Source organism: Anabrus simplex, chromosome 1 (assembly GCF_040414725.1).
Source record: "Anabrus simplex isolate iqAnaSimp1 chromosome 1, ASM4041472v1, whole genome shotgun sequence".
Classification (NCBI taxonomy): Eukaryota; Metazoa; Arthropoda; class Insecta; order Orthoptera; family Tettigoniidae; genus Anabrus; species Anabrus simplex.
The window spans coordinates 669,732,856-669,747,953 of record NC_090265.1 but is presented as its reverse complement, the minus strand read 5'-3'; positions in this window follow the sequence as shown (position 1 = coordinate 669,747,953).

The following is a 15,098-nucleotide window of genomic DNA, read 5'->3' as shown; positions in this document are numbered from 1 at the left end:
GACAGACAGACAGACAGACAGACAGACAGACAGACAGACAGACAGGCAGGCAGGCAGGCAGGCAGGCAGGCAGGCAGGCAGGCAGGCAGGCAGGCAGGCAGGCAGGCAGGCAGGCAGGCAGGCAGGCAGGCAGAAATTACGGAAACGTAAAAAGTGCATTTCCTTCTTACTGTGGACATGACCGATACAGAAATACCTTTCTTTTTAAATTCTGGGCAATGTACAGACAAAACTCTTATTTTATATGCAGTATATAGAGGTCTGACCACAAATGCCTATAAATTTTACTTCAATATTCTTTTAAGTTAATCAGTTGTTTTCACCTCCATCTTCATCTTAGAATTTGCATCCTCCGACATGATGTATGAAATGGAAGGATGTTTGTAAAAATCTAGAGTCTTTTGAAAAGTGGTGTTACAGATGAATGCTACATATTTTATTTGTGGACTGGAAAAAATCATGAATAATATGGTGATGGAAAAGTTGAATCTGAGATTCTCCTTTCCCCTCACCGTTTGTAAACTTGAACATCTCAGTTTCATCATGAGAGAAGAAAAGTATAAAATCTTGTAATTGATAATCCATGGTGGGATTGCTGGGATATTTATATGTGAGAAATACTGAATATCACAGCTTGGATATGTGTGAGGTCAGCACTGCAAAAATACATGTTTGCTCCTAGAAGTTGCTAAATCTGAAGTTAAAATGCCAGAATGATTATCAACATTTGGTAGAAGATGGGACCTAAGATAAATGGATTATAATTACTTCTGATCATCTTAAACTATTAATAAATGGTTAAGATGTTTTCACTTTCCAACTAAACATTAGAATGTACTGTAGATGGAAGCAAAGTGTGCTAACCTCTGAGCATAACAGTGGCAGCATCTTGCATGTTTTAGCACAAAATTTATTATTACCTATTTTTGCAACAAACAGCTCATTTATTTAATTGTATGGCAATATTACAGATACAAAGTAAATGAAAATAATCAAATTCACAAATCAACATTTAGATTTTGTACCCAGTTAACATCAGGAGTAAGATCATAATGTCAATCAACAATAGGCTTTACGTTGCACCAACACAGATAGGTCTTATGGCGACGATGGGATAGGAAAAGGCTAGGAGTAGGAAGGAAGCGGCTGTGGCCTTAATTACGGTGGAGAAAAAAATGGGAAACCATGGAAAACCATCTTCAGAACTGCCAACAGTGGAGTTTCCGAATACTGGCCGCATTTAAGCGACTGCAGCTATTGAGCTCGGTAGGATCATAATGTCATTAGAGCCTCCAGGACAGGAATGCAGCGGACAACATTGGATAATATGCTCAATAACTAACATCTGAAAGTTTTTAACACTGTAACAATTGAAGACCTTGGTGCAAGAAGGTATTAACTCAGTCTCTTTCTTATAATGTTACAAAAATCCTCCCGATGTCAGCAGAGGCTGAGATATTTACCCTGGGATGTGTTATATCTGAAAAGTGCTATTTTGTTACATGGAAAAAGTTTTGATTTTGGAAGAAGGTACTAACTCTGGAAATGAGTTAACACCTTCTTGCACCAAAGTCCTCAATTATTTCATATTTCACTGCAGAGACAGCTCAAAAGAGGACTGTACCGAGCTCGATAGCTGCAGTCGCTTAAGTGTGGCCAGTGTCCAGTATTCGGGAGATAGTAGGTTCGAATCCCACTGTTGGCAGCCCTGAAGATGGTTTTCCGTGGTTTCCCCATTTTCACACCAGGCAAATGCTAGGGCTGTACCTTAATTAAGGCCACAGGCGCTTCCTTCCCACTCCTAGCCCTTCCCTGTCCCATTGTCGCCATAAGACCTATCTGTGTCAGTGTGACGTAAAGCAACTAGCAAAAAAGAGGACTGCTGGCTGGTGTAACCAAGCTTCCAAGTCATGAAATGATAACAAATTTAAAAAAATCTTGAAGCTTTTTTCTTTTTTTTAACTTTTACACAATGCAGGAGCATTTATCCTTCACTTTCAAGAGTTTATCTATTTCTGTATGTATCCACTTGTATGAATATCTAAAATGCTATTTGACTCAAATAAATATGATCATTGGTACAGACGTTTGTTGTTAAAGATGGAGAGATGAAAGCAAAAACCTGTTTTCTGAAAATATAATCCTGACAGACATAACATTCCTCAAACAAATAAAATCATCCATAGCAAAAAGCACAATGAATGATCAACAAACAGCACTATGAACAGTCTAAAAGACTAAAACAAAATAAAATAATAAAGACAACAGATAACAAAAGCTTTCAGTCTAAGAGTAATGTTTTCTGAACTTTATACCTCCATAACTATCAGTGATACTTCGATCTCTTCCCATCAACATCAATCAAAGGAGAAATATATTTCTTGTCATAAAACTATTTTGAACAAAACAGATACGTTATGCAGTAAATAATTTGCAGACAAGTCATCAAACAATTTTACTATATTTATAAAGACTGATATAATTTAAAACATTTTAATATGATTAAAAAGTACATAAACTCATTAAAAACATCCAAAATAGTATATACTCTTATCCTCTGACCTATTCTTTTATACCAAAACCTAGATGATGATGATGATGATGATGATGATGATGATGATGATGATGATGATGATGATGATGATGTCGTAAATTCTCCTCTTCCAGCATCCTGTGTGATATACAGATCCCTCTGGGCAAAACAAAACTGTAACTGGACTCAGGGAATAGCACTGATGCTGTTATTGTTCATAATGGAAATGAATGAAATTGTGTAAGAGACAGCTGGAAAATACTGAGACAAGGAGCTGAAGGTGATATTTGTAGATGACATTGAGGTGTGGGGAGAAAACAACTGGACATATTAAGTAAGTATATTGGTAATTTAATGAAAACCTACAACCTGTTTTCCAGTCAATGACCGGGTCAGGGATGGGATGAATGAAGCCCCCAGCTTGCGGCGAGGATAGGAATTGTGCCAGCTGCCGAGGCCTGTCCCACTCCTCTGAGGCAATGATTAATGACTGACAGATGAAATGAAATGACAGTGGAGAGTGTTGCTGGAATGAAAGATGACACGGAAAACCGGAGAACTTGGAGAAAAACCTGTCCCGCCTCCGCTTTGCCCAGCACAAATCTCACATGGAGTGACCGTGATTTGAACCACGGTATCCAGCGGTGAGAGACCGGCGGGCTGCTGCCTGAGCCACGGAGGCTTTATATTGGTAATTATGGACTGAAAATAAGTTTGGAAAAAAGCAAGACTATAATACTGACTAGAGGAGAGAGAGAGAGAGAGAGAGAGAGAGAGAGAAAGGAACCAAACCAAACCAAACCCCATGGCACTACAGCCCTTGAAGGGCCTTGGCCTACCAAGCGACCGCTGCTCAGCCCGAAGGCCTGCAGATTACGAGGTGTCTTGTGGTCAGCACGACAAATCCTCTCGGCCGTTATTCTTGGCTTTCTAGACCGGGGAGAGAAAGGAAAGGTACCATAAATAAATTCTGGGAGACAAGACCTTCAAATTGTGGAAAGCATCGAGTACTTGGGAAGCAAACTGATGCAGGATTGGACATGGAGATCAATAAAAGAATACAAGAAATGCATTTAACCAGAGTGTGAGGAACTTGAGCTGGAAGAAGGAATTATCAAGTAAGTGTAAAGAGGTTACATATAAGAAGTATAGAGTGATATACAAAAACCTGGAGGTTTTCAAAACAACCCCATTTCTGTCTGGTAGCAGATTAAAAGATGCAACTATGTTCCAAATGTGAAGAAACTGTGAGTGTTTCACTTATCATCACAGCAGATGTTGCAAATGACCTCGATTTTGCTGTAGACACAGCTATACCCGTTGCCCCATGCCTCTGGTAGTTTGCTGAAACAATTCCTTGTCTATTCGATTGATTTTAGTCATGATGTTGGTCTTCAATTGTTCCTGATTGATTTCAATGCACTTCATCCTTGAGTTAAGCCGACAGGAAATAAGCTGGTGCCATTAAGTCCAGTGATCTTGGCAGCCACAAATTCTTAGAAAGACTCAGTTGACATGTGGCAAGATGTGCCACCTTGCTGAAAATAACCCAGAGTCAGCTCAGTGTCATTGCTCAACAAATTGCAGGAAGAGGAGGCTGGTAGGGGAAACTACTGCACTGCACGAATTATATGCTATATTTTCCCCTTGTTGGAAAAATTTCTGCCTTAAGTAATTTCATATTGAAACAGTCTATATTGTGTTCAATACGTACATGGCACACTAGTACTTCTCACTAATGATCTCTTTTTTCATTAAAAGTATGCTCTGAGGCAATGTGTACTGCATGTTGAATGAATGTATAGTAAAACGACAAACAAGCCAGCAACACGCATAATTGAGGGAATAATTGACGCTTAATGAAGAATAAGTTGCGTATTGTTGGCAGATGTTGGTAAGCAAGTCTCCCAGAGTCTCTTCACATTTAGAAAGCAAATTGTATCTTCCTATCTGCAATCAGACAGAAATGGGATCATTTTGAAAACAATTCGGTTTATATAAATCACCCTGTATAACTGCCCCCATACTGACATATGTGCCAGAGACCTGGACACTGGCAAAAAGACAGGAGAGTAAAATCCAGACCTGTGAGATGAAATTTTTAAGAAGTGTGATAGGAAAGACAAGAAAGGGTAGAGCAAGAAATGAGAATGTTAGGAAGAAAATTGAAGTGGGAAAACTTTCAGACACATTGGAAAGAAATAAACTGAGATGGTCACGACAACTACAATAAACAATGTTTTATTATAAACCACCTATTTAATACATCAAAATGTTATAACATTTAGAGTTTCCTCATTAATATGAAGTTATATGTGGGACATGTTTCGCTCCTTTATAGAGCATCATCAGCCAATCTAGAATCTCAAAGGTTGGTTTATGTTCATAACTAATGACTTAAAACTAATTGTACATTTTACAATCTTAAACTTATTTTACTAAAATATCATAGGAAGCAGAATCATTGGTAGCATAACTTATTAACAAAGACTTAATAGTGGAAAAGTTGACAAAAATCCATTCATTTAAAATTATGGTAGAATAAGTTTGCTCTCAAATATTTACAAACAATTGGTATGTCTAAAATCTTTAAGAATGACTTATGATTCAATCTTAAGAATTAATGATTTGGTTATAGTCATTTGAAGTTTGAAAATGAGATCGGGCTAAAAGTTCATGTTATCCTTTGTGGAAAAGAGTCTATAAAATTCTAAGGTCTCATCATCTTGATAACTGAAACATGTGACAGGTTAAACCTTAGTCTTCATAAAGTTCAAACTCTCGGGCCCCCAACCCCTACCGCCTCACTCGTACAATACAAGGAGCAGACGTGAAACAACAGGCAGTCACTATGCAACTTTAGACAACACCAGACAGACAAGCAGTAATTGGAGGGGTAAGTGATGTTTCCTTAAGTGCTCTCTCAACTAGTAACACATAGACTTGAATAGGTGGAATATAAAAAATAAAAATTGTATGCAAATTATAGCAAATTTCAATACGGGTCTAAACATGAGAATAGTTACATGTAATGTTACATACCAATTGTTTGTAAATATTTGAGTGCAAGCTTATTCTACCATAATTTTAAATGAATGTATTTTTACCAACTTTTCCACTATTAAGTGCTTGTTAATAAGGTACATTACTAATGATTCTGCCTCCTATGATATTTTAGTAAAATAAGTTTAAGATTGTAAAATGTACAATTAGTTTTAAGTCATTAGTTATGAACATAAACCAACCTTTGAGATTCTAGATTGGCTGATGATGCTCTATAAAAGAGCAAAACATGTCCCGCATATAACTTCATATTAATGAGGAAACTCTAAATGTAATAACATTTTGATGTATTGAATAGGTGGTTTATAATAAAACACTGTTTACTGTAATTGAACAGACTTTCAATACGGATTAAATAATGAGGTTAGTTACTTGCAATGGTCAGGACATGTAAAGAGGATGGAAGAGGGAAGAGATACTGAAGCGGATGATGGAGGAAAATAAGAAGTAGACCCAGACTAAGGTGGTTGGACTCATTCTAAAAGAGTATAACAAGAAGGAACCTGGACTGGAACACAGCTGAGAAGCTGTGGTGATGGTTGGATAGAGGACGATGGAAAATGTCAGGTTTAAGAAAGGTTATTCCAGTGAGGCTCAACCTGTAGGATTCCAGCAAGATATAACAAATGTTTTAGATTCAGGAAGTCAAATGGACTATATCGCTACTGACCTATTCAAGGCAGTAGTGTTATGAAAATGTTTCAGACGTTGGGCTGGGAAGATAGATGACTGAAGACTATTGGTAAAAATGAGGGCCATTGAACTAGACAAAAGAGTGACTGAATGGATGGCTAAATTTCTAGAAAATATAAAGTAATAAATAAGTTACAGGATCATGAGTTACTGCTAAAAGACCTCAACAATGTTGTGAGATGGGCAGCAGACAATGGTATGATGATAAACAGGGTGAAGAGTCAGGTTGTAAGTTTCACCAAAAGGACAAGCACTGTGTTGATGAGGTGAAAATAACATGGGGATCACTGTAAGAACCTAGGTATTCATAAAAGGAAAGATCTTAATTGGTGTAATCATATAAACAGGATTGTACATAAAAGTTACAGATCTCTTCATATAGCTATGAGGGTACTTTAGAGGTTGTAGTAAGGATGTAAAGGAGACTGACTGCATAAAAATCACTGGTAAGACCCACAATTATAACAGTGTTGAAAACCAGTAAAAAAAAGCAGTTAGTGACGTAAAGCTAATGCCATTACTATCATTATTAAAGTAAATATTGTTCATGAGTATGGGATCTTCACCAGGATTACTTGATTCCAGAACTGGAGAAGATCCAAAGGAAAGCAGCGGTTTGTTCTGGATGATTTCCGACAAAAGAGTAGTGTTATGAAAATGTTTCAGACTTTGGGCTGGGAAGATTTGGAAATAAGGAAACGAGCTGCTCGATTATTCAGGAATGCTATTAGTAAACAAATAAGTTTATGTGGAGTTTCTAAAAACTATTCGTAATATGAAGATAAAATAGGAATTCAAGAGGACAAACTGGGGCAAATATTAGTTTGTAGGAAGAAGAATTAGGGATTGGAATAATTTACAAGGGGAAATGTTTGATATATTTCTAACTTCTTTGAAATTATTTGAAAAATCTAGGTAAACAACTGATTGGGAGTCTGACTTCTGGGCGACTGACTGATTGATTAACTGATTGATTGATTGATTGATTGATTGATTGATTGATTGATTGATTTGGCTGACTGATCAATTGATCAATCCTCATGTGGCTGGAGCTAGAAAAGGGGAAAATAAAAAAATAAATAATCACTTTAACAACAAGAGAGATAGATCAGAATATCACGGAAAGTAAGAGATAATGAATACAATGAAAGCACATGATATTTTGTAGAAAACAAAGAGGGAGAGTTTATCATTATCATCTTGTTCATGTGTTCCCATAACACTTTCACCCAAGCGTGTACATGTTCACCACATACATTCATTTTTATTCCACACCAATTTTGGAATGTCGTCGTGCAATGTGATCTTTTAAATTACTTTTATGTTTGGATTTGAAACGACAAAAGGGACAAACAAATCTTGGTTCTTTACCACATTCATACGTAATATGCCTTTGAAGGATATTCTTGTATTTGTAACTTCGAGGGCAGTTAGGGCACTTAAATGATGATGGTCTTTCTTCCTTAATAGGCATAATAGGCATAGTATGATTTATCAGCCAAGTTGATCCTGCAGCTTGATTACTTCCAGAAAACAATGTTTCACGCAGTGGCAGTGCAGTAAAACTCAGCTCACCATAAGTGCTTCCTATTCCATTCCATGTGCCAAGGAAATCTACAAGAAAAAGAAACAAACGCAAAAGAATATTAAATATAATAAACAAAAGTACTGCACAACCTCAGTTTTCATGCCTGATGAATAAGCATATTTAGAGGTACGAACACAAGGACAAAAATATTCTGTTGTAATTGTGAAAGAATAAGAAAGAAATAACAAGACATAAAACTAACAAAAATCTCTTTATGTATATTAGGATAATGACACAAGTTATTTTTGTTGTACATCAACTGACTCAAATTGGTCTTACGGTAATGATGTAATAGCACTGGGAAGGATGCGACCATGACCTTGGTTAAGGTACAGTCTGGTATGACACGGCCCAAGAAACGCTGGTCTGATCACCTTCAAGAAGACATACGCTCTGTTCATCTTGTTCCAAACGATGAGCTTAATAGAGCCAAGAAGATATTGGCTTACAAAACAGCAGACCCTGCTCTACTGCAGCACAAATGCTAAGAGTATGAAGATGACTATAACCTTAAGAATAACATTAAAGTAAAAAGCTTGAGTACTTTCTAATAAATTCAGAGTAGCTAGGAATTTGAATTACAGTATGTTCTTCTTAAATTCCTTTCAAGTATATAAAAATAAAAATAAAATATTGTGTTGGCCTTTTGTACAAGGAAATTATTTCTTAACAGGTTTTTGAATCATAAGTAGAACAATAATAAATAATATAGGGTATACTATACAGAAACAGTATCTCTAAGGTACAGGTAGAAGTCAATAATTTACCATTTAGTTAACATAATGTGGCTTATTTTTATATACTGCTTCAGTTCTGAAATTTTGGAACTTATCACTATGCTCCAGCTTAATAATGAACAACTAAAAACAATAACCAAAATTCTTGACTGCATAAGCTTCTGCACTTTGAATAATATGCTAAAGCACATGGCATAGGTAACATCCCACTACGTATCATAAGCGAAGTAACCAGATTTCAACTTAATACATGCCTTCGAACAAAAGATCTCAACACAAAATGTATTTCAAAACATAAAATACTTTTGCTTACCTTATTCATGGCCATTCTCTACAAAGAATGATATGACAAGTTGATTGATGATCTGGTACTTTCCTGTTCCAATCTGGAAAACATAGGAAAGGAATGGAAGAAGAGGAGAGAGGAGAAGAAGAAGAAAAAGAGTAACAGGATAAACAAAACTGGGGAGTATTCATACACCAGAGATGGTGATCATACTGGGAAAGAAGCATCAACAGTGGTTTCGAAAGACCTATCTGCTGGTCACAAAGCAACTTGTCAGGAAAGTATGTTATTTTGTTGAAGTATAACTGGGTTGAGGAGACTGATCCTCCAGGTAAGTTAAAAGCCATGACTTACCAATACACCATTTAATATCTTACCTTGTCGTGGTGATTATTGATCAATTATCTCACAAAATGTCATCACTCCAAAGTCTGACTCCATGGCCGAATGGTCAGCATCTTGGCCTTGGGGGTTCGATTCCTGATCAGGGCGAAGGATTTTAATCTTCAGCAGTTAACTTCCCTAGCTTGGGGGACTGGGTGTTTGTGCTGTCCCCAACATTCTTGCAACTCCGACACCACACAACACACTATCCTCCACCACATTAACATGCAGTTTCCCATACAAAGCAGACACCAGCCACCCTCACCAGAGGGCTGTACCAGGCTAGCAATATCCTCAGGAAATTATTATAATCACATTTCAAAGAAGGTTCTCCTTCATAATAACCACTTTATTATTCATATATATATATATATATTTCTATGTTTTGTATTATTCAAACATCCGGCAAATAAATGTTATTGAATATTTTTGACTAGATAAATGTTTATATGGTCATTTTAATTCTCTCTTTTTACAGCATTAAGAAAGTATTAAAATAATATAAGACTTAAGAGATATTTGGAACACAATGTGACATACAGCTGTGAGCTTTCACTAATCATTAAGGAGGAAAACAGGTTATTATAAATAAAACAGGACAAAAATCAGGTGAATTTTTCACAAAAAATAAGTGTTTAGAGATTTCACTCTTTTACAATTATGCTAGGAGAACAGCTATACACAAAACTCTAGCCTTTGTGTGTGAAAAATCTTCCATTAACAAAACATTTCTGTTCTATAATTCACTCATACAAACCCAAAAGTACAATGTCTAACATACTTGGCCATGGCAATCTCAATAAAAGACAATACTTAAATTATTTTTACAGTGATTAATAAACATAAATTTTCATACTTGGCAGGTATCAAGCAAATCTGATCCGATCATTAAAACGTTACATTAAAAAAGAATCAAAAGGAACTAAACATTGCAAGTAAAATGTACCTACAGTGTCTACTAGGTATAATTTCTTTTAAGGTACAGATTTTCTAATAAGAGCCCGCCTCCAACTCCTTGGCTGAATGATCAGCGTTGAGGCCTTCAGTTCAGAGGGTCCTGAAGTTCGATTCCCAGCTTCGTCAAAAATTTTAATCACGTCTACTGGGGTCTATGTTTGTCCCAACACTTCCTTCTTCATATTCAGACAACACACCACACTAACAACAACCATAGAAATACACAATAGTGATTACATCCCTCCACGTAGGATTGGTGTCAGGAAGGGCATCCGGCCGTAAAACAGCGTCAAACACACTTGTGCAATACAGTCACACTCATGATCCTGCAGGTGTGGAAAAAGTGGCAGAAGAAGAAAAAGAAGAATACATTTAGTAATAAGAATATCTTGGACCATGTCAAGCCAAAAATATCCATAGAAGAGAGTATAGTGAGACAAAAGCTACTTTAATACAAATCAGTAAATCTACCAACACGGGGCTGACCATATTTGAGCAAATTCAAATACCACCGGATTAAGCCAGAATTGAACATGCCAACGTGGGCTCAGAAAGCCAGCATCCTAACTCTCTGAGCCACTCAGCCCAGCAAAAGATATCTTCTTATTTACACAAATTGCTTTACGTCACGTGATAATGGAATAGGAAAGGGCTAGGAGTAGGAAGGAAGCAGTTGTGGCCTTAATTAAGATAAAGCCCCAACATTTGCCTGGTGTGAAAATGGGATACCGGGGAAACCATTTTCAGGGCTGCCAACAGTGGGGTTCAAACTTACTATCTCCCAAATGCAAGCTCACAGCTAAGCACTCCAATCCACATATCCTACTCGCTTGGCAAAAAAAGTTTTTTAAATCTTAGTTTAGCCACGTTATAAGAAGTACCTCCCTAACAAATAATATTATGCTCAGAATGGTGGGAGGCAAAAGAGGAACTGGAAGGCAAAGATCACATTACTTAACATCAAAGGAGGACTTGTATGAAGATGCCTCAACTTAAAAGAAACTATCAATAGAAATTCCCTTATGATCACTTCTTTGTTGTTTTTTTCTCTCACAAAACACCACTCTTCTAAAAATTAGTTTTGTAATGTAAAATTTTAGAAAGATTAGCACAAGCTTCCATTATTTTATTTGATCTTACATGAACTACAGGGATTGTTCGGCCAATACAGTAAAGGAATGCTCAGTTCACCCAGAAGGATGTGGGTTTGATTCCCACCAGGAAGTCAACAAATTTAACTAACAAGATTTCCACTTCTGGAATGGCATGTGGCTCTTATGTTCCCTCTCAGCCTAATGAGTAGGCCCTACAAAGTTAATTTTCTGGAGCCAACGACGGCCGGGCATAGAGCTACACACCATATCCCACTTGGGGTCGAGGTTACAGATAGTAGAAACCTTTACCTTCCACTCCTCCAAGGGACTTCATGGCATGTATGGAGATGGCTTTGCTTTTATAGGAATCATATCTATGAGTACATCTTACTTTATGTTTTCTCAGCCCAAAATATTACAGATATCATCTCTAATGAAAGCCTTCATCTTCTGCTCCTCCAGCAGCCTTCTTTGCATGTGTAGATACTCCTAAGTAAGGTCTTATAAACACTTGCAATCTCCAGTACAACCCTGCACCATTTGACTGTAGAAATTTAGGCATATATTTTTTGTAAACTAGAAATGAAATAAAAAGGAAATCAGCTTGCAGATTATTCAGAGGAACAAGTTAGGCATAATCTCTGCTTAGAAACATTTACTTAGCCAACAGGACGTAGATAAAATCAATGAATATGTGAGCATACCACTGAGTTCTATGACTATCCTGGAAGAACTCAAAATCAAGGACAGGATCATGAAGAAGATCAGGTAGACCAATTTGACATAATTCAGTCACATATTAAGGAGGACAAGAACTATGGAGTTGATGAAGGAGATGGTTGGGAGATCTCTACATCAAACGATGCATCTAGCACAGGATAGGAGGCATGGCAAAAGCTCTAAAGTCACACGAGACATGCCACCGCACCCTGTCAAGGGTAAATGGATAGGAGAGAGAGATTTTGGCACAATGCAGAAGAGTTTAGATTCCCCTGACTATATGTACCCTAATAACTGAATTCATTTACATGTTCATAAGTATCCAGAGTTTTTATTCTAAAATATTTTTAGTTTTACATATCTAAGCATTCTGACATCTATATAATCTATATAATCTACTATGAGCAATTAACTTATTGGTATTCATTCACTAATATCAACTGGTATACAAAAGTTTGATGATGATGATTAGAGCCCGGACTTCCATGCAAATGCATGTTCCTAAATAAGCTGGTTACACTTTGAATGCAAATATTCATTTTATGACTAATCAATTCCAAACAACCGTACTTTTTCTGGGCATGTTTGCATGTTTTGGCCTCTTGGGGAGAAAATTCATGCATAATGCATATTTTGACAATTTGGATTTAATACTGAATAACTGGACATTTTTATATTGGATTATATGACTTATCTTCTGACTTTGACGCATATATTATGTTAACTTGCATGATAGTGCCTTTTTTGACATGGGTTTGCACAATTTGGGATCTACGTCCACGTTGCTTGTATATTATTGAGAGGGAAAGAAAATGTATTCCTGGCATACTACTTGACAACCAAAGTTAGATGCATAGAGGCCCTATAATCCAGTTAGCCAAGCACTTTGTCTGGTGCTTGAGTAAACATTGACATAAGCGGACAGCCCCCGCAACGACCGCTCTAATCCTTAGAAACAAGGTGTCCCAGTAAGAGCTGAACCCCAAGTGTTCTTTTCTCGAATCACACTACTGTAATGCTGCTTTGCTGAGATAGCAGCTTACGAACCTTTGTTTTGCACTGAATCTTGGGGGTTTTTTCCTGGAATTTCCTACTCCGAACTCTCACTGTTCACACGTTTGAGGCCAAAATAACTGAAAAAAGAAGGGAGTTGGAAAGCAGCACGCTTACACGCTTCAAATTGCAACTTAGTGTTGGACTGTGCTGTGAAGTGTTGGTGTCATGCCACCTGTTAAAAGTCTATGAAAGTCCTCGTGCCTAAATGGACTGAGGTAAGGAATTTCTAAATTAATTTTCGAAAAAAGATAAGTTCAGATATACTTCATCCTAAACATCTTCATTTAAGTCTGAACCTGTCACTTTTTGTTATGTAGAAAGATAATTTTCTGTGTTCAGGAATGTTCTGTCAGATAAACAAATGAACTTGAATGAAGAAAATGTGGAGAAATTAGTTGTTCTGCAATGTTTCAAAAGGAAGTGAAAATATAACAATGTTGAACTGAATTTTGATAGTGCCTATTTTCCAGTTTATTGTGCATGTTCCATCATTTTATAGTACATGAATGCATGCATATTTTGAGATTTGATAGTGCATGGAAATCCGGGCTCTAATGATGATGATGATGATGATGATGATGATGATGATTATGATGATGATGACAGTGACTGCTATTTCAAGGGGCCTAACAACAAGGCAATATTCTTATAATGTTTTATATATGCACACATCACATGTTACTGTGTCGTCGTAGAATATGAGCGTTCAAATTACACTTTTGCTTTGATCTGTATTCACAAAAAGGACACAGAAACTTTGGTTCCTTTCCACATTCAAATGTAATGTGTCTCTGGCAGTGACTTTTGTGAATATATTGTTTGTTACAAGTGGGACAGCGGAAAGGCCCATGTGAGCCTTCCTTTGATGGGATAGCTCGTAGAACGTTGGACTTCTGCCATGAGAAGCTCCCCACTGCTGCTTTACTATTGAGGGAAGGCTGGTTGTTTGGTGGGATACCATAAGCCAAGGAAGCACTAGGAAGATCCATTTTATTCCATCCCATGAATGAGCCTAGAATGAGGATGAAAAAGGATGTTAGTGGGAGATGAAAAAAACCCAAAAAAAAACAATGACAGGAAAACAGAGTAAATATCAGAGTTTTAAACATTAGGGACTGAAACATAACACAGTATATGGCCTGCTACTGCCAAGAATTGTAAATGTTTCTTCTGTGGACTACAAAGACACAAAAATAATAATGTTCAATCTATCTAGTAAAAATAGCAACAAATAGAAAAAAAAAAAGAAAGATATATTCTATAATTTCAAACTTTTCAAACTACATTGATGAAATACAAAAGAATTATGCAGTTACCAATTTGGTGAATATTGCCTATAAGAGTGAGCGATACTGTAATCTATACACAGTCCAACTTCTTGGCAGAATGGTCATTGTTGAGACCTTCAATTCAAAGGGTCCTAGGTTCGATTCCCGACCTGCTTCGAGATTTTAATCATGTCTGATTAATGCTTCTGGATTGGGGACTGGGTGTTTGTGTTTGTCCCAACACTTCCCTTTTCATATTCAGACAATACATAGCATTATCAATCACCACAGAAACATACAATAGTGATTACATCCCTCAATATAGCACTGGTATTAGGAAGAACATCCGGCCATAAAACAGGGCCAGATCCACATATGCAATTCAGTTCACACTTGCGACACCACAAATGTGGGAAAAGAAGAAGAGGAGGAAGAAGAACTAGAAGAACTGTAATCTATACACAGCATTCAAAAAATTAAAACTCCTGAACTATACAGAGTTAGGAGGTGCATTTTATACCTACATCTTCCAAAATTGACTGCATAATGCACAAATAATTTGTCATTTCCTAAAACATCAACAGAATTACTATTCCCTGTGCACACAGACTTCTCAAATCCTTGCCAATGAAACACTGCTGTGAGCTCATATTCATTCTAGGTGGACATCAACTAGTCACAATAATAAAAAAAAAGCTATTTAACGTAATACATTTAAT